We start from the raw sequence: 21,438 nt of genomic DNA, 5'->3' as shown, positions 1-21,438 counted from the left end.
CATGCCTATTGTGAGATTTGGGAAAAAAAAATTCTTTTATCTTGTAGTTTCATTGAAGTTCAAGGGCATATTGGTCACAATATGCAAAAATCTGAGGATAATATGGGTACACCAATCTTTGTGGCATTTCTGAAATAAATGATAAAAATCAGGGTAGTTTCGTTCGAAAAATAAAAAAACTGAGGATAAGTATGTCTGTTTGTGCAAATTGGTTATTTTGTAATTATTAATAAACCAAATGATATTTTCGTCCGCATAAACTAGTGCTTAAGGGTAAGATTGGACAAAAATTATGATTTTTGGGATAATGTCTTAATACCAGTCCCCTATCAAGTAATATTATTTTTGGTAATTTATCCCTTTTTTGACATTGTTTGTCAATTTATTTTTTGGTAATATTTTTATACAAAAATATCTGTTCAATTAAACAATTATTAACCGTGTTAAAAAAATTTAAGCCCTATCCAAACGGGCGCAATAATCCACGTAACCTCCCATCAAACGCCGCCTAAAGTTTTAAAACCTTTTTAACTCCTGAAAGAACAACCAAGGTCCGAGGGTGATAATTTGTCCTATTAATCCAATCTTTCAATCAACTCAACTGTATTAATCTATTCTATACCGTAAAATCCTTATCTTAAATCACATCACATTTATTGTTTCTTATAAAAGAAAGAACAGAGGTTCCGAGAAGAAGAATTTTGTTTCTCTCACGATCATCTTACTCTGCTTTAAATTAATAGTGCCTAAAGAGTAAACAAGAGTAAAGTGTAGTTATTTAACCACGGTTACAAAAAAGTATGCATTATTATCATTTGTATTACAACAAAGATAATAGATTGATAAACAAATTTTTTAACTTTTTTTTTTCATAAACTCAACATAATAACTAATAAATCAGAAATTAACTATCAGTTCTCAAGTTAAGTTTGTAAGAAAAAGTTTATAAGATTCGTTTATCAATGTAATATTACCTTTTGTATTACAGAAAAAACACAAAAATACAAACTTAAACAAAACGTGAATCTATTAATTATTTGGGTTTATTTATTAATCAAAAGAGCTTATTTAGAAATTATAAACACATTAAAAATTATTTCTTTACATCTCAAAAGTGATTATAAAATTGAAAAAACATTGTGGCTTCTTCCCTAATTTCTTTTTGAATTTATTTATAGCATTGAAATTATATATATTATTTTATATTTTTGTATATTAAAATGTTTTTTCAAGTAATTTTAGCCTAGAAAGCTATTTAAATATTTTTTAACCTAATAATTGATCAATTTTAATTCTCATAAAAGATCTATTTTAATAAATTCTACTTTTATCAATTCTATAAGAAGAAATCGTATCAAATCAACCATAAATCAGTTTTGTATAGTAAGATTGAAGTCTGAAAATATATTAAAATTTATTTAACAATAATCAATAAAAAATCAAGCCTTTAGTAGCCATGAAACCCACCAAGCCTTACAAAAATCTTTCAAAAAAATATTGATATAAAATTCATGGGGTCCCATATATTTAATTTTTTTCACTTTTCCCCCTGCCCTGGATCCAAATCACTTGAAATCTCTTACATCTGAATGAGGATCAAATTGATTTGCATTTTAATCTTTGAGATGCATCAAAGTTTCAAAAGTAATAGCTTTTGATCAATAACTCATTAAAATGTGGTCCACTGTTGAAGTGGACGAATTAAAAAAATGTTTTGAAAAACGTTTTCCTTGTTTTAAACCTCTTACTGCATACAAACGAGTTCCTCTCCTAATAAATGGAAAAGGACTGGATCCAAATCAAAGCCAATTTTCTCGAAGATCAATAAAGCATTTCAACTATGTATGTAATTGACCAAACATCAAAGCCCCTTTCTTTACTCAACGATTTCCATATTATAAAGTCAACACCATGCTTTTTTTATTTTATCAAAATGTTTTTTCAACGACATTCTAGATGCGATTATATTTTCTTCATATTTTTCAAAATCAAATCATGTTTATTACTAATGGTAAACAAAAAATTTAGATCATTTTAAGAAAATAAACATCCATATTTTTTTTTTTTTTCAGATTTGATCTTTTAGTGTTGAAAAAGATGATCAAGAATTTGTATTTGAAAAATTAATATTAAAACGTTTTGACCAAAGAATATACACAGTTATTCTCTAGTAAAGACGTTCTGATAATAATATTTCGAATAATGTTTACCTAATATTGGATTCATTTTGGATTGAAATAAAATTTTATAACTCAAATTCCATAATATAAATGCATAATTCTGACAAAATTACGTTCAAAACATTCTGACTAGAAAATAACCTGAATATATATATATAATAATAATATATATATAAAAGAAAGAGATATCCCATTTATATGCTCATATAATAAAATTGTAAATATATGTATAAATTTTATATTATTTGACTAATCATCCAATAATTAATAAATCTGAAATAATTTTTTGTCAGAGGCAGAATTTGTGATTGAAAGTCGTCATGTTGATGATATTTTTATTCTTGTTTATTAGTAGTTGTCATAAAAAGTTTCTTTTTCTCGTTAACTCCCCTCTGTTCAATCAGAAATTGACATTTGAAAGCATATATTTTTTTTGGGATCACCAATTAAATATAAATTTGGCATTCTAGAAGATCATTGAAGTCCATTAATTAATAATTATATTTCAAGATCTAAATCTCTAATTAAGTCTGGATTTCATCAATCCTTTTAAATTATCGTCAAAGAAGGAGGTTAATGTTGCGCATGCATCTATAACGGATGTCAAAATTATTAACTTAAGAAAACTAAAACTATTTTCACATATACATCCAAAATTAACTCTCTAGAAGATCATGTTGAATGCCAATAATTTCAAGATCTAAACCCTAATTAAGTCTGGATTTCAATATCAACATTTTCGTCAATATTCTTTTAAATTTCTCGTAAAAGAAAGATTAAAAATACTCATATCAGAAGTTTATTGTAATTTTGTAATAGGATATTTGATATTTGATATTTTCAATAGGGTTTTTCATAAAACTTTTGCAACTACATTATGAATAACACAATTAAAAAGGTCTATTAATTGCTTGATAGATGATGTAGATTAACTTATTAGAAACTGCTCATTGAAAAAGATTTTCATGAAAGAGATTTTGATATTATTTGCATACATTTGATATTTTATATGTATAAATATAGCTTTAGTAAGAGATAAGGATGCATTCTTGCAACAATTGGCAGCCTCTTTAAGACTTTGTAATTGATAGACAGACAGCCACTCCTTGGAATCTCCTTTGAGAAACAGTATATTTGTATATTTATTTATCACTATGATTTATAAAAAGTAAATATATACTTTTTGAGAGTTTTTTAACAATAATGATTCTTGCTTTATTACATTTTATACGTGTATAAATTATTCTATTAAGAGTAAATGACTTTTTCCCACCCAAGGTTTGCCTTTAATGACATTTTTCACCTAAAAAGTTTCAAAATACCACTTTTTCACCTAAAGTTGATATCGTTACTACCCAAAGCCAATTATGGGATGAAAATTCTTTCTTTCACCATCATTTGAAGCGTTGGTCTTATCTCTACGAAAACCCTCTTACTTCGATTGCTAGCCACTACAAGGTTAGGGTTTCCTGTTTTTAGCTGATTTTTGACTGATTTCGACAGCGAATATTCAATCGATTATCAATATTCAATCCACTGGCCCTCAATCTATAAAACCCAAAAAACTCATCTTACCCTGACTCCTAATAACTCGTCAAATGTCAGCTGAGAAAATGAAGTGTATGTTAGGTATTAACAGAATAAGAATTTTGGGTGAGAAAATGGTATTTTAAAATTTTTTAGGTGGAAAAGTGTTAAGACAAACCTTGGGTGAGAAAAAGTCTGTTTACTCTTATATTAACTACAACTTTGAGCATTCATTTCGTGTAATGTATAAACAATAAATTAAACGAGACTGGAATTACCAATTTGGATTCCAACGCTCTCTGGTTCATGAACTAAAGGAGAAGAGATTTTAATTATTTTTGGTAAATTATGGAATCGTTTTACACGAGAGACTGAAGAATTAAGCTGATGAGAAAGTCTATAAATTAATACAGGAGATGTACAATTTACAGTACCTATATGCAACGACTTTTGACGTGACATTTCTCTACATAATAAGTGTACTCTCCGTAATTTATGGATCGGCGCGTCGTAAGAATATAGTTAAAAGAGTTTATCACGGTGTCATACTCATACTTAAATCGCATTAACTATTTATCTAGAATGACACAGTGCATCATAAATATGATATTAATGCGATTAAATAGTTATGTATTACAACCATCAAAATACCTAATATTAGGTAAAGGTTTATACAACTGTGTCATCCTTAAGTTTTGATATGATGCCATACTATATACATCCCAAATGATATTACATTATTATAAACAAAAATATTACGTTTACAATTCAATCTCACAACTTTATCTTATAATCCTAACATAAAAGCAGAGTTGATACTATTACGTCAACTGACGACTTTGACTAATCATGAACAGTCATTCCTTAGAGAGCAACGACTATTCCTTAAGGACGAAAGATTATTCATTCATAAGGAATGTTTATTTCATTCATAAGAAACAGTCATTTCTTGGGAAGAAACGATCTTTCGTCTCTAATAAACAATCGTTTGTGTTTAATCAAAGTCATTTAGTGTCTAAGGTATGGTGAGAGCTGATGTGATAATTGTCAACTCAACTATCACGTACGTTAGGGTTATAAGAGAATATTGTGAGATTGGGTTGTAGGTGTAGTATTACTCTATTATAAATTAGGTATATGATATAAATAAAATAATCACATGAGTTTTGGAGCATAAATTGAATTCTCTAACTAATTTATTTAAGTATTGGAGCATAGTAACAATTAGATGAAATTTACCGCAGGATTAAATACTTAAATCTATATATTTTAATAATAAATTACAAAAAATAAAAAGTTTTTGGGAGCCAGCCATTCAGCCAAGGAGATTCGGTTCTTTATTCACATCTTCGGACTTCGATCTATTATTTATAATCTCACTGTACATCATGAACACTGCTACTTTATAAAGAGATCGTAAGAAAAACGTTGCATGCAATATAAATATTTCTGCACTATACTGTTTTGCAAAGAGCCCCCCACTTCGGTTCTTTGATTTCTTTTCTTGCTAACTTAAACAAAAAAGAAGACGAAGAAGAAGAAAAGAGGCTGAAGGTTTCGGTGGGTTGAGAGCTTCAGCAATGGATAGGGGAGATATCTACAGAGCGGGAAGTAGTTTACGTGCAGGAGGAAGTAATTCCTTCTGGAGAAGCGGCAACACCATGGACGTGTTTTCCAGGTCTTCGAGAGGAGAAGATGATGAAGAGGCCTTAAAATGGGCTGCATTAGAGAAATTGCCAACCTTTGATCGTTTGAGAAAAGGGATATTGGTAACTGCAGGAGGTGGTCCGAGTGAAATTGATATACACAATCTTGGATTTCATGAAAAGCAGCAGTTGATTGAACGGTTGGTGAAGATTGCTGAAACTGATAATGAGCAGTTCCTCCTGAAGCTCAAGAACCGCATTGATAAGTAAGTTTTTCTTCATTTTCTGTCATTTCTTTCTGAGTTTTCTTTCCGGAGAATAGCTCTATCAATTCTGGTTTTATTCTGAGAATTTAGTGTCGTTTTTCTTTGTCCCGTGATTTTTTGTTATCAGAGTTGGAATTGAGCTTCCGAAAATTGAGGTTCGATTCGAGCATCTGAACGTGGAGGGAGAAACATATGTGGGAAGTAGAGCTTTGCCTACATTCATTAACTTCTTCATTAACATAATTGAGGTAACAGCTTAGAGATATGAATCATAAATATTGTAAAATTATTTATGTATCCGTTTTCTGGTTAAGATTTACTAACATTTTACTTTCTTTGGGAATTTGTTTTGAAGGGTTTCTTGACTTATGCCAATATTCTTAAAACTAGAAAGAAACATTTGCAAATTCTTCAGGATGTCAGTGGAATTATCAAGCCAGGAAGGTGAGTAATGAGAACTGAATTTTAACTAAGGTTTGTGTTCCTTGAATGTAGATTCTGAATATTTGGGGATTCATTTCTCATTTGTTGCAGAATGACATTGCTTTTGGGCCCTCCAGCCTCTGGAAAGACAACCCTATTGTTAGCTTTGGCTGGGAAGCTTGACTCCAGTCTACAGGTAAAATTTTATGGTAATCAAAGCTTAAATTCTTTTGCATATGTTGATTAATATTTCTAATTTGAGAGGTGAAATATCTCCTGCAGAGTACTGGTAGGGTGACATATAATGGCCATGAGATGCATGAATTTGTGCCCCAGAGAACTGCTGCTTATATTGGTCAACATGATGTGCATATAGGAGAAATGACTGTCAGGGAAACCTTGGCCTTCTCTGCAAGATGCCAGGGGGTCGGAACCCGTTACGGTTAGTTTCATGGATTGATTTCTTCTTTCCAAATTTGATGATTTTTAATTAGTGTTAGCATAACTGATACTCCTTTTGTGAAAATGAAGAGATGTTATCCGAGTTGTCAAGAAGAGAAAAAGCAGCCAATATCAAGCCTGACCCTGATATTGATGTCTACATGAAGGTGAGAAAAGCTGAAATTTGTTTCAGATGTGTAGCCTTTAACCTATTGCATTACAAGGAAACAATAATTGATGAAATTTGATGATCAGTTCATTCCTTCCATGTCAAATCATTCTCTGAATCAGTGATTATATTTTGTGCTCAGTTAGTTGCACTCAAGGTGATTGAGTTTCTTATATTTCTTGGTCAATTCTAATGTCACAGGCGGCAGCAACCGCAGGCGAAGAAGCCAGTGTGGTCACTGATTATGTTCTAAAGGTAATTTACATCATGGTCAAACCAATTTAATATAAGGAACCATTATCAATCAGTGAGGATAATTACTTTCCTTCTTAAATTTACAGATTTTAGGACTGGAAGTCTGTGCTGATACCTTGGTGGGTGATGAAATGTTTAGAGGTATCTCAGGAGGACAAAAGAAGAGAGTTACAACAGGTAATTACCAAAGTTTCTTAGTTCATTTAAATTGAAGACACAGATAAAAATTTCAGTTTTTTTCAGTTTAAGCATATAAACATTTTCTATACTGGATTATTTCAGGTGAAATGCTGGTTGGACCGGCGAATGCACTGTTCATGGATGAGATATCTACTGGTTTGGACAGTTCAACAACTTTCCAAATTGTGAATTGTATGAGGCAAACCATTCACATCCTTGATGGAACCGCTCTGATCTCTCTCCTCCAGCCAGCACCAGAGACTTACGATCTCTTCGATGACATTATCCTTCTATCTGAGGGTCAAATTGTCTACCAGGGTCCTCGAGAACAAGTCCTAGAGTTTTTTGAGTCCATGGGCTTCAAATGTCCTGAGAGAAAAGGCGTGGCTGACTTCCTGCAAGAAGTATGTGCTAATGGAGGTCTTTTTGAGCGTTTCTTTCCTTTATTTATGTACAATTGGACATATAAAGCGTCATATTGAATCTTCATTAACATTGAAATGTTGCAGGTGACATCAAGGAAAGATCAGCAGCAGTATTGGATAAGTAAAGATGAGCCTTACAGGTTCATAACAGTGAAGGAATTCTCTGATGCATTTCAATCTTTCCATGTGGGTCGGAAACTTGGTGATGAGCTTGGAACTCCATTTGATAAGAGTAAGAGCCACCCTGCAGCTTTGACAACCAAAACATATGGTGTCAACAAGAAAGAATTGTTGAAAGCTTGCATCTCTAGAGAATATTTATTGATGAAGAGGAATTCATTTGTTTACTACTTCAAGCTTGGCCAAGTGGGTATTATTATTTGATTTTTCATTTTAGTCATTTATTAATGTGACAATATTTAATACTGATTTTTTCCCCTACAACTAGCTTTCGGTAATGGCATTTGTTGCTATGACACTGTTCTTCCGAACCAAGATGCATAGAGATACATATTCAGATGGAATGATTTACACCGGCGCCTGTTTCTTCACGGCTATGATGATTATGTTCAATGGAATGTCAGAGATTTCCATGACCATAGTAAAGCTTCCTGTTTTCTACAAGCAAAGAGATCTCCGATTCTATCCATCATGGGCGTATGCTCTTCCAACATGGATCCTCAAGATACCCGTCTCATTAGTAGAGGCTGGTGTTTGGGTATTCTTAACCTATTATGTAATAGGATTTGATTCTAATGTTGGAAGGTAAGAAAATAAAGGTTTTGTTTTACGCAATTGTTCTATAAATTCAACTTTTTTAAATGGTAATCTACTTGTTGCAGGTTTGGAAAGCAATTATTATTGCTCTTAATTGTCAACCAAATGGCCTCTGGATTGTTCCGACTCATTGCAGCAGCAGGCAGGACCATGGTCATTGCTAATACATACGGTTCATATGTATTGCTGCTGCTTTTTGCGTTGGGTGGCTTCATCATTTCGCGAAGTAAGAGAAGTACAGATATTTACTTAAAAGATGTTAAATCTTTCTCAAATCTTAATGTAACCTTTCCGTTTTCTTGTTTGATAACACAGAGGATGTTAAGGACTGGTGGATATGGGCTTACTGGTGTTCACCTTTGATGTATGCCCAGAATGCTCTAGTTGTTAATGAGTTCCTTGGACATGGTTGGAAAAAGGTAATGTCAAGAATGACTTGTTGGCATTTGTGTGTTTGTCATCTGATAATCTTCTTATTCCTGAAATTTTTTTTTTATACTGAAGATTGTGCCAAGTGTTTCAATGGAACCACTGGGAGTTGCAGTTATGAAGTCTCGAGGGTTCTTCCCATATTCGTATTGGTATTGGATAGGAGTAGGGGCTATGGTTGGTTTTACCCTGCTGTTCAATTTCGGCTACACTTTGGCTCTCACTTTTCTCAACCGTGAGTATCTTTACTATCGTCACTTTGACTCTTTCTGAAAAGATAAGAGACTGTGTTCTAATTTGTGCAAAAACTGCGCAGCATTTGGTAAGCCTCAGGCTGTTTTGCCAGAGGAATCTCAGAGTAATGAACATGATAACAGAACTGGAGGATCCATTCAGTTATCAACTCATGCAAGTAGTTCTAGTCACAGACCTCACTCAGGTGATTAAACTCATTAGTAGTGTTTGTGTTTTATGTATGTCAAATTTTTCACTAGGACTTTTGAAGATACATAAATTATAACTGATATACCAATCACAGGGGCAGCTGCACAGTCAAGTCATCAAAAGAAAAAAGGAATGGTTCTTCCATTTGAACCACATTCCATTACATTCGATGAAATTTCATACTCGGTTGACATGCCAAAGGTAATCTTAAGTTTTTATAAATTTCCATATATCCAAATGCTGCGACGGTATATGGTTATGATGTAATTTAGTCCAGACTTGATAGCTATATGTTTTAATGAAACTATGCAGGAAATGAAACTTCAAGGTGTTGTTGAAAACAAACTGAGGCTTCTGAATGGTTTGAGTGGTGCTTTCAGGCCTGGTGTTCTTACTGCTTTGATGGGTGTTAGTGGTGCTGGTAAAACCACTCTGATGGATGTATTGGCTGGTAGGAAAACTGGCGGATACATTGAGGGGACCATCACAATTTCTGGGTACCCAAAGAAGCAAGAGACATTTGCTCGTATTTCGGGATACTGTGAGCAAAATGATATCCACTCTCCTTATGTAACAGTATATGAATCCCTCGTCTACTCAGCGTGGCTTCGATTACCTCCTGAAGTCAATTATGAAACTAGAAAGGTTGGTAAANGAAAAAAGGAATGGTTCTTCCATTTGAACCACATTCCATTACATTCGATGAAATTTCATACTCGGTTGACATGCCAAAGGTAATCTTAAGTTTTTTAAAATTTCCATATATCCAAATGTTGTGACGGTATATGATTATGATGTAATTTATTCCAGACTTGATGGCTATACGTTTTAATGAAACTATGCAGGAAATGAAACTTGAAGGTGTTGTTGAAGACAAACTGAGGCTTCTGAATGGTTTGGGTGGTGCTTTCAGGCCAGGTGTTCTTACTGCTTTGATGGGTGTTAGCGGTGCTGGTAAAACCACTCCGATGGATGTATTGGCTGGTAGGAAAACTGGCGGATACATTGAGGGGACTATCACAATTTCTGGATACCCGAAGAAGCAAGAGACATTTGCTCGTATTTCGGGATACTGTGAGCAAAATGATATCCAGTCTCCTTATGTAACAGTATATGAATCTCTGGTCTACTCAGCGTGGCTTCGATTACCCCCTGAAGTTGATTCTGAAACTAGGAAGGTTGGTAAAGAAAACCTCTGTGTTCCAAGGTTCATTTTCATTTTTTCTCTTTGTTTCATTTAAAGATGAAACAAATTAAGCCAACTAAGTCAGACAGAAGCAACTAAGTTGTATATATTGTACTAACTCATCTTTACCTGTGGTTTGCAGATGTTCATTGAGGAAGTCATGGAGCTAGTGGAATTAAATACATTGAGACAAGGACTAGTTGGTTTGCCTGGTATCGATGGTCTGTCAACTGAGCACCGCAAGAGGCTTACCATCGCAGTTGAGCTTGTGGCAAACCCTTCAATCATCTTTATGGATGAACCAACTTCCGGTCTAGATGCAAGAGCTGCTGCCATTGTTATGAGAACAGTTAGGAACACAGTGGACACAGGAAGAACAGTGGTGTGAACCATTCATCAGCCAAGCATTGACATATTTGAAGCCTTCGATGAGGTGAGAAGTCTTAATAGTGGAGGTTCAGATTCTGTATCTGCGAGTATGATACTAATTTAAACACTGCGTTGCAGCTTTTTCTACTGAAGCGGGGGGGACAAGCGATATATGCTGGGTCATTGGGTCCCCACTCTGGCCTCCTTATAAAGTATTTCGAGGTATGACATGATGGACATTCACAAATTACAGAGAATGAAAATTTAACTTCAGATTACATTATGAAACTTGCTAAGGCAAGAGCATTCCTATTCTGTAGGGAATTCAAGGTGTTCCTAAAATTAAAGATGGGTACAATCCAGCTACTTGGGTGTTGGAAGTCACCCGTGAATCACAAGAAATAGCTTTGGGGGTTGATTTTACTGAGATTTTCAAAAACTCAGAACTGTATCAGTAAGTTCATGATAATAACCACCATACATCACCATTCTCCCAAAACATGACTGCTTTTCTATTGTTATTAGCTTAAATTTATAGCTAATTTTTGTGTCATTGTGTTTCAGGAGAAACAAAGCACTCATTAGGGATTTAAGCAGAGGCCTGTTCCGGGACAATATTACATCATACTGGCGGTATAAAATAATTGCATTATACTTAAATTTATTGGATTTTATGATTTCTTTATTTAACTTTCTTACACAACCTAGTAATCGAGTAGTCTTAACTCTTATTGAATCAAAATGAATAAATAAATAATAAACAATTAAAGTCATATATTATAGGTATAAAATAATAGTTAGACTATTGTAACACTAATCTTTTATATAGATTTGTGAAACAAAATTTTAATTATTGATTTAATATAATTTAATGGATTAATGGAAAGTTAAAATTGGTTGCATTTAATATTAAACTTATCAAGTTTTAAATTAGTAAAAAATCATGGCTAAATATTTCCCCACTCAATACTCCCAATCCTTTTTCACCCAATGTATGGCTTGCTTATGGAAACAACGTTTGTCATACTGGCGGAATACATCATACACCTCCGTCAGATTTCTGTTTACCTCCTTCATAGCTTTGACATTTGCGACAATATTCTGGGACATGGGCACCAAAACGTGAGTTACCAGTGAATGTCAGTACAGTACATTCAAACATAATTCAGAGTTATATAGTTTCTTCTGCCTTCCAATCTAAACATTTTAAATGATATATAGGAGTAAACGACAAGATCTGTTTAATGCAATGGGTTCCATGTATGGTGCTGTTCTCTTCCTTGGTGTCCAAAATGCCACGGCCGTACAGCCAGTAGTGGCTGTTGAAAGGACAGTATTTTACAGAGAAAAAGCAGCTGGAATGTATTCGCCAATGTCATATGCCTTTGCACAAGTAAATATTTTTCCCATGTTACATCCTTGATATTTATTTATAAATCTCTTTGTGAATTTGACATTGGAATTTAACTTTTTGTGGTCTCTTCATCCAGGTTGTGGTTGAGATTCCTTATATCTTTGCTCAATGTGTAGTCTATGGCATTCTAGTCTATGTAATGATCCAATTTGACTTGGATGCTGGCAAATTCTTTTGGTATTTTTTCCACATGTTCGTATGTTTGATGTACTTCACCTTCTATGGCATGATGGCTGTCGCGATGACACCAAACCAACACATCGCTGCTGTGGTCGCCTCCTCCCTTTACTCGATATGGAACCTCTTTTCCGGATTTATCGTCCCAAGAACTGTAAGTGCCGGATTCCCGCCTTCATTCAAATGTTATCTTTCCTAAGATCATACAATATTACATATCCAATGATCAATTAACCCCATTCCATTTATCAACTTTTATGATCACAGAGAGTTCCTATTTGGTGGAGATGGTACTTTTGGGGATGCCCAATTTCTTGGACGTTATACGGGTTGGTTGCATCACAATTTGGAGATATAGAGGATAAACTTGACACTGGTGAAACAGTGAAGCAATTTTTGTATGATTTTTTTGGTTACAAGCATGATTTTCTTGGAGTAGTTGCAATTGTTATTCTCTTCACTGTGCTCTTTGCATTTGTCTTTGCTCTGGGGGTTAAGATGTTAAATTTCCAGAAGAGATAGAATATATTGTCTTGTTATTCTCTTCACTGTACTGTTTACATTTATCTTTGCTCTAGGGATTAGAATATTAAATTTGTTTAATCGAAAAATTGTATGTTTCAATTCATTGATTAATTCAGTACGACTAACAGGCTTTATATAAGGAGGATACAATCTAAGGAGTCTCCTAATTATGTCAATTATAATATACAAACATAATCAGGAGATTAAAAGATATCAAGGACATTATGAGTATCCTAAAACTAACAAAATAAGAAGATCCAAAAATATTCAGGAAATATTGTTGAAATCTCAACACCCTCTCTCAAGTTGGTGCGTAGATGCCACACATACCCAACTTGTCTAAAATTTGTGAGAAAAATATATGTTTGGAGACAACTTTGGTAAGAATATCGGTCAATTGATCTTTTGATCGAATCTTGGGCAATTCAATAATCTTTTCATCTAGCTTTTCTTTGATGAAAAATCTATCTACTTCAAAATACTTCGTACGATCATGTTGAACTAGATTGTGAGCGTCACATGCTGGTTTATTGTCACAATATAACTAGATTGGTTGGTTAGATTGATAGCCCAAATATTGCAAGAGAAATCTTAGCCACAAAGCTTCACAAATCCCAAGTGTCATTCCCCTAAATTCTACTTTAGCTCTTGAGCATGCCACAACATTCTGTTTTTTCCTTTCCCAAGTGACTAGATTACCACCTACAAAAGTGAAATAATTAGAAGTAGATTGTCTATCATCCACTGTTCCAGCCTAATTAGCATTAGTATATGCATTCACATTTTGGTAGTCCTCATTTTTAGTAAATAGGATTCCATTTCCAGGAGCATGTTTAAAATATCTCAAGATGCGCGTAACTGCATTCATATGTTGTTCTCCGGGATTATGCATGAATCATCTGGCTATACTAAATGCATAAGCAAGATCTAGCCTACTGTATGATAAGTACATCAATCTTCTCACAAGTCTATGGTATCTCCCTTTGTCAACTGGTACTTAATCAGTCTTGACTCCTAATTTCAAACATTTTTTTATTGGTGTATCAACTAGTTGACATGTTGACATACCAATTTCCTATAGTACATCCAAGGCATACTTTCTTTGTGGTAGAAATATACCTTTGTTAGATCAAGACACTTCGATTCCGAGAAAATATTTCAAAGAACCTAGGTCTTTCATCTCAAATTCCTTTGACAAGTACTTTTGCAGAGCCTTCCTTTCTTCTAGATCATTTCTTGTAACCACCATATCATCCACAAATACAATAAGCGTAGTGACCCTCCCTTGCTTTTTTTTAAGAAATAATGTGTGATCTGAATTGCTCTGATGGTAGCCAAAAGATGTCATAACTTTTGTGAACATCCTAAACCATGCCTTTAGAGATTGCTTCAAACCATATAAATTTTTCTTTAATTTACATACCTTTTGGTTGTGCTTCTTTAGTGAAATACACCCTGGTAGAGGATCCGTATAGATATCTTCTGACAACTCTCCATCTAGGAAAACATTTTTTACATTGAATTGTTGTAAGGGCCAATCTAGGTTTGCAGCTAAAGATAATAAGACACGTACCGTGTTGATTTTAACTACGAGCTTATCTTCAGCTCCTGCTCTTTCTCACCACACTCTTTGGTGAGTCTAGCCACTATCCTTTGGAGCTCATTGTTCTCCTCGCCTTTCTTCTCAAGCTCAGCCTTCTGGAACTCCACTGTGCAGAGGGCAGAGTTTTTCTCCATCAAGTATTGATTCACCTGGAGGTGATACACCTTTGCCTCTGTGTCCAGAGTTGTGAAGTCCTTTTTTAGCTTGTCATTCTCACATCTTAGCTCGTGGAGCCCTCCTGCAGAGTCCAAGTTGGTTTTCTGTTGGGTCATATGCAAGGCGAGCAAAGACTGCATGAGAAAAGCAACAATAGTTAACCTTCATTTTTTCGAAAGTCATAAAGGCTAAGAAAATCAACTTATATTGGGAAGTCCTCAGCAAGAAGGAGTTGTTTTACCTAGCTTTGCAGCTGAAGCACTGTAGCCATCAGGTCCGCGGGTCGAAAAGCCATGACCTCCTCAAAGGTTGTAGCCATTGGATACACCATCGGTTGTAGGTATTCCGGGAGTTGCCCCATGGAGTCCAACACAAGCGTGTTTGTTCCTGAAGGAACTAGCATCTCATCGGCTTGTTGCTTGCCCGTTCTCCTTCGGGTAACCGCGGCCTTCCCTTCTCCTCTACGCGAGTTATTGGGAATCATCGAAATGCCAGGTGCATGCCTCGGGGGAACTCTGGAGCACAAAGCCTAGTAAGACTGTGATCTCCCAGGTTGCACCCTTAAGCCCTCTAGCTCGGACTCCGATTCTTTGGCCTATAGCTGCTTCCTTTTCTTAGTTTTTTGGCCCATGGTTTTTTGCTTAGGGACGCGAGCAGTAGCGAGTCGAGAAGCTTCTCCTTGTTGTTCCGAGGATATTCGCACACTAATCTATATCCTCCTGCCGGGGTATCGCCAAGGATCGCCTCAGCTGGCTTAGTCGGAGTGACCTAGGGAAATACAAACCCCGTGGTCCTCGTCATCGGCCTCAGAACTCTGGGTGACATGGTCGCTACATGAAAGCATGTTAGCGAGCCACTACAGGCAAAAGAAAAAGGTTCTAAGTGTGAGGATGCTTACGGACTAGGGGTTTCAGGGATGCTTAAGGATTGAAAAAACTGTATTTTCTCAAGTTGGCAGTAGTCACGAGCAGTCTCACATCACGACTTTGCTCGAGTAGATTATCGAATGCCACAATTCAGTTTAAATCGGTTAGAGCCATTAATCTAGTCATCTTATTTCCAGCAATGAGATGAAAAAGTTTGTTAGAAAACAAAAAATAATGGAAAAGGAACTGTTCGCAAATTGAAAGAAAGGAAAGCCTACTTGGCTCCCTAAACTGGCAGACGTCATCATATTAAAAGGGAAAATTTTGGTTTCATAAGCCCCGACGTTACTGGGGTAACCAAATATTCCTCCTTCGATCGTAGATCGCTTTGAGAGGTAAAAAGAATCTTTATCATTGCTCTTCTTCAGATAGTAAGAGCTTGAGCTTGTGAGCTCCAGCACTATCAGCTCGCCAAGGTCGTTCTCGCCACATGCAATATATATAGCAACAACTATCATATACACATTGGGCGTCAATTGTAATGGTGCGACCTCGACGTGGTTACAGATCGATCTAATGAAGGTGCGAAAAGGTATCAACGCCTCACATTTGAAGATCGCCTCCGAGATTGCGGCCATTTCCTCTGGGGGATTCCGAGTTGTATATGTTATGTGTTGGTAGACATCCACGCTAAGTGCATATTGGTCCACTACCTTCTGTATCTCATCTTGGTGGCCACTAACAAGGTTTCTTGTACGGGACCCGTTGGGCTGCCCGATGCCTACGAGCTTGTCCCCTCGACTGCTATGGTCGCTGAGGCATCCATTGCTCCTAAAGTCTGAAAAAGAGGCAACATGCAAAGATAACTTAGTCTTCGTACAGTGTTCCATACGATGACGTGGAAGAGCAAAAGAAACTCTAATGTGTCTTCCTTAAACCCTAGAAAAACCCAAAAAACCCTTAGGGATGAATCCCCAAGGATTCGTGCCCTAAGTTCTCACTTATTATAAAGACAATACCTCTCTTCTCACCACTATCCAGAAATATGCACCATGAAAGTTTACCAGACAGTTCATACCCACCATTATCACAAAAGTCAAGCAACCAGCAAAATAATAAAAGAAAACAAAGGGGAAGTCCTCCTTACCTCTTGGCTGTAGGGAATGAATTTTTTGTCGTAACGAAGAATGCACATCAACTGGAAAAAGAGCAGACTAATTTCATGAGAGTTTTGTTTTTTCTCTTAAAATATGAGTTCTGTGAACAAAAGTTGAAGCGAGCCTGGGGTTTTATAAGGGGAAGAACAACAATTGGCTTCCCTGGGCAAGCGACGCTTGGGCAGGATGTGTTTCTCACCATTGATTGTGACCACGTGTCGTTAATCCGCAAGAAGAAGTAACCGCCACATGAGAGTGTCAATTGACGCTTCCCTCCATTGGAGCAACCAAGTGACGGCTTGAATATCTCTTCCACATTAAATACGCCCTCATCCGTATTTAATGCTCTAAAAGAGAATATTGTTTCAGTATGGCTTGTATTTAATGTGCACGGTTGGCACTTATTGCGCAATAGACACGTCTGTCAGAATAAAGATTATTTTATTAACCAGACTAGCTGTCAAGCGCAACAGATAACATATGAAGAGGTCATTCGAGTGAAACACTCTTTGTAATGTATCAGTTTCAAGACAACATGATTCCTTGCTTTCGGTAAAAAATGTGCTAAGAATTCTCAAGTTATGAGTTGCGAATTAGATTCAAAGCATTTCAGTATGGCACTGAGTAGGGTCTGACCTAGGTCATTGAACCTATTGGAGAAGGTCACCTCAGTTCGTTGGTGCTATTCTTAGAGGTATATGTTGCGACCTCCTTACAGCTCGATTAGATTGACCAAATGTCATTTGGGACAAGTTAAGTCATGGCATAATCATGAAGTTCTCAAGGTTCAATCCTTAAACCTTAAAAACTGGGGGGCTTCTATTATGCCTAAAAAGTCAAGGTTGATGTGGATTCTCGTCAGCAAGAGCCAATCAAAATTCAGGGAGGCTTTGTGCCATCTAGACGTTGCCACGTCGCACAATGATGGAAGAGGTATGGTTCTTGTCAGTACAACAGGTGAATGTCAAGCTTGCGAGTGGCTAAGAATCGTCCACCTGCCCAAGCCCTACATAAGTTGAGGATATCTCTCGTGTAGACAATCGATGGGATGCAAGGAAGGATTTGCACGGCACCTACCCACTTGCAGACTTGTAATCATACCTTGAACCCTCCCACTATAAATAGAAGGCTCCTCTCTCATTTACGAGATTGGCTTATCTTAGCCTAAAATAGCATACTCTCTCTCTCTCTCTCTCTCTCTCTATATATATATATATATATATATATATATATTCAATTCTCTCAAGATTGTAATTTAGCTCGTTATACGTGACCTGACTGTAACCATCTATTAATACAACCCTAGTGGATGTAGGATTCACTTTTGAGCATCTGAACCACTTTAAAAACCGCTTCTCATTTATTCTCTCGTTGCATATTTCCATATCATGTGTAATTTCTAAGTCCGCTTAGCACTTTGCACGTGCGAGTCGTTGGTGTCAAAATCAAGCATCAACAGTTTGGTGCTAGAAGAAGGGTGCTGAATTACTTAGAGAGGTTCAACAATACCTTCCAAATGGTTAGCCAAAGGTTAGATCGTTTGGATCAGGTCATACCACCAGAGTCCAACGAGGCGATGCCACTGCCAAAGACGCTTGTAGGTCACACAAAAATGTAGAAAAGGCTGAAAGCCTAGACCGCGCGCGCTGCAGTACGTAAAAGTAAGGGAAAGTAAATGGNAAAAAAACAAAAAATATATATATATATATATATATATATATATATATATATATATATATACATTTTAAATGCCCACCCTAAACTAGCACTGGATCCACTCTTGGGTTTGAGAGGTTTTGGTGAGTGATGATCCGGTTGTATGGGTGAGCATGGGTAATAGGTAAAACTAGAACCAGAACCAGAACCAGAATCTACTCGGAACCAATACTATGCGAGTAGGTTCCAGTTCCAATTTTTTGGAACCGTTATTGTGCAGGTCTGGTTCCAATTCCTATATGTGTAGGAACCGGAACCTATGATGGGAACCTGAAACGGGTACCCTGGTGGTTATGCCCAGGGTGCCCTGAATGGAACCTGTCTTGGAACCGAGTCCGAGTACCCGTGTAGGAACCTGTATTGGAACCTGGATTTAAATGAAATATCAGTAAAGAATTTGGGGTCTTTTATAATATTCTTTCTAGCTAGTAGTTCTTTGGAAAAATATAAGTAAAACTCACTAACATGTTATAATAAATATATTTGTATATAAGAATGTAATAGTGGTCACAAAATAAATTTGACTTTATATACAAATCTCTACATCAAGTAATAAAGTCACAAAAATAAGTACAAAGTAATCTTGGACAGTGGTGCCATTCTCCTCTGCTACTTGACGTTCCTCCCGACCGCATCTCATCTATTACCTGCAAAACAGTGAAATCAACAGAGTGAGCACTAATTGCTCAGTAAGTAAACCCACAATACTTCTATTCTTTCTCCATTACTTAGATCCTGGATTTTCTTTCCTTACACCAAACTTCTCAATTCTTCTTTGCTCTTTCTAAGATTCTAGTTTCTCACTTACCGATATGTAAGCACAAATAGGGAAACTAACTCGGGGTAGTAGAAATGGCATGATGCATATGCACAAATGCATAACCTTTTTCTATGCAATGCATTTTCTTTCCTGTTTTCTTATTTTGTTTTCTATTCCTCATTTTGTTTTCTATTTCCGTTCTATTTTCTGTTTTTTCTTCTTCTGTTTCAGTTCTCTCTTTTTTGTTTCTCTTCTTTCTTTTATGTTTATCTTATTTTCTATTCTTTCTTGCTTTTCTATTCTTTCTTTCTTTTCTTTTATATTCTTTCTTTGCCGATCGGACTCGGTTGAGCATGGATTCGGAACCCTGGCCGTGTGAGTATATTCTCAAATTCTTTCTTGGGTACAGTCCTCATCCACATGCACTTCTTAAGGACTATACAAATTCTTCTTTCTTATTCTTAGGCCGCTCACTAAAGGCGGCGTGCATGTGGAGATATTCTTCTTCTCTGTCACTCACATGTTCCCATCGCGACAACCTTCTCTTCTCTTATCTTTTTATATTTCTTTAAATAAAATTTCAGATTTGAGGTATTCTTTAATTATGTTCTTTAGATAATGATTCTACAATTAATTTCTTTTTTTTCTTTCTCTTTATTCTTTAATGTTCTCATACATGTATATGTGCATGTAAATATGCTCATTCTTTGCTATTCTTTCTAAATTCAAATGCTCAAATGTAAGAATGCATTATGGCATATAAAGATATCATTATGGAACTACTATTCTCTACCAACAATATTTCCATAACAAAGTAATAATTTAACATACTCATATATATGCACTTTCTTTGAAATTTCATCAAACACCTTACATGCACATACAAACCCTAAATTGGTTACACTTCCACATATTTCTCAAGCCACCATAATTGGAACAAAAACTCCCTAAGGCCAACAACCACCCTAGCCGAATTTCACCTTCCACCCTTTCACATCCATTCTTTCATATTTCATCAACTCAACACATAAAAATACATCACTTCTTATGGCCATAAGATTCACAAATCAAACAACCTTAATTTCAATCCATAATTCTCATCATCCAAACACACATACAACATATAAGAAATTTCTCTACACAAGTATTTATTCAATCAAAGCTAAAGTAGGATTTACTTACCTTGACTTTGAGCAATTCCAACTCTATAATCTCTCTTTGGTAGAATTCCCCTTCCTCTTAAACCCTAAGCATATAAAACCATAAGAATTCAAAACTTTAAAATTTAATCTCACATCTTGGTGCAAGAATCTTACATTTAAATGCTTAGGATTGAAAATCTATCAAAATCTAGCCAAAATCCTATGAATTTCCTTGGAAATTTAGTGAAGAAATTTGAGAGAATTTGGGGTGAAGGTGGCGTGAACAATGGGTGGAGTGGCTAGGGTTTCAACTCTTGAACTCTTATTACTACATAATAATATATGTAATTTCTCATTTTACCTTGCACTTTCTAAAAATTTCATCTATGTCCCTTAATCAATTACCAAAATACCCTCATTTCTATTATCTTCTCCATGTTATTCTAATTCTTTTCATTCTCCGCTCTTTCATCTAATTATGAGTAGAATGACCATTTTACCCCTAAAAACATTTTAAAGAATTTCCTTAACACTTGTTCAAGATAACTTTAACAAAATTCAACTAAGGATATTAGGGCATAAATAAAGCTACGTACCTTGATGTGGGCATTACATCTTTCGTAAGTTTACATATAAAAAATTTAAAATGGCCAAATAGGATGAAATGTTATATAAAAATTATAGTGTAATAATAAAAATAACCTACTCAAATATATATACAATTAATTATACATATATACTTCACCATATAAAAAAATTTAATATATTATAATATTAAAGTTTTGATTAATTAAGTGTATAAATTATAATTGGAATTAGGATCCAATTAAAAGTGTTTTAATTTTGAATAAAATAATATATTTGATTGAATAATATTTAGTTATTTACTTTAATTATCAAGTTTTAAGTATATCTATAGTAAATTAGTAATTAATTAATTATATATGATAAATTGATATACATTAGTATATTACTAGTTAAATGATTACCTATTTATTAATTAGTTATAACATTACATTATAAATATTAGTACATTATTTAATTAAATAATTAAAAATTAAATTAATTATAACATTACATTATAGTACTTAACTAATTATAACATTAAATTACTAATGTACTATTTTAATTAAAATATAAAGTACTAATTAACTTTTTTTAATCTTTTTTAACCAAAAGAAATAACGAATTTCTCATAAAAAGCT

The 21,438-nt window shown here is 34.9% G+C and overlaps 1 pseudogene; it reads left to right on the top strand.

Annotated features, from left to right (window-relative positions):
* Positions 1-5,112: 5,112 nt before the first annotated feature.
* LOC116146250 lies at positions 5,113-12,830 on the top strand (annotated as a pseudogene).
* Positions 12,831-21,438: the final 8,608 nt, after the last annotated feature.

The sequence above is a fragment of the Pistacia vera genome, unplaced genomic scaffold (assembly GCF_008641045.1).
Source record: "Pistacia vera cultivar Batoury unplaced genomic scaffold, PisVer_v2 Contig475, whole genome shotgun sequence".
NCBI lineage: Eukaryota > Viridiplantae > Streptophyta > Magnoliopsida > Sapindales > Anacardiaceae > Pistacia > Pistacia vera.
The sequence above is the reverse complement of the archived record's forward strand: the minus strand, read 5'-3'. Positions and strand labels throughout refer to the sequence as shown.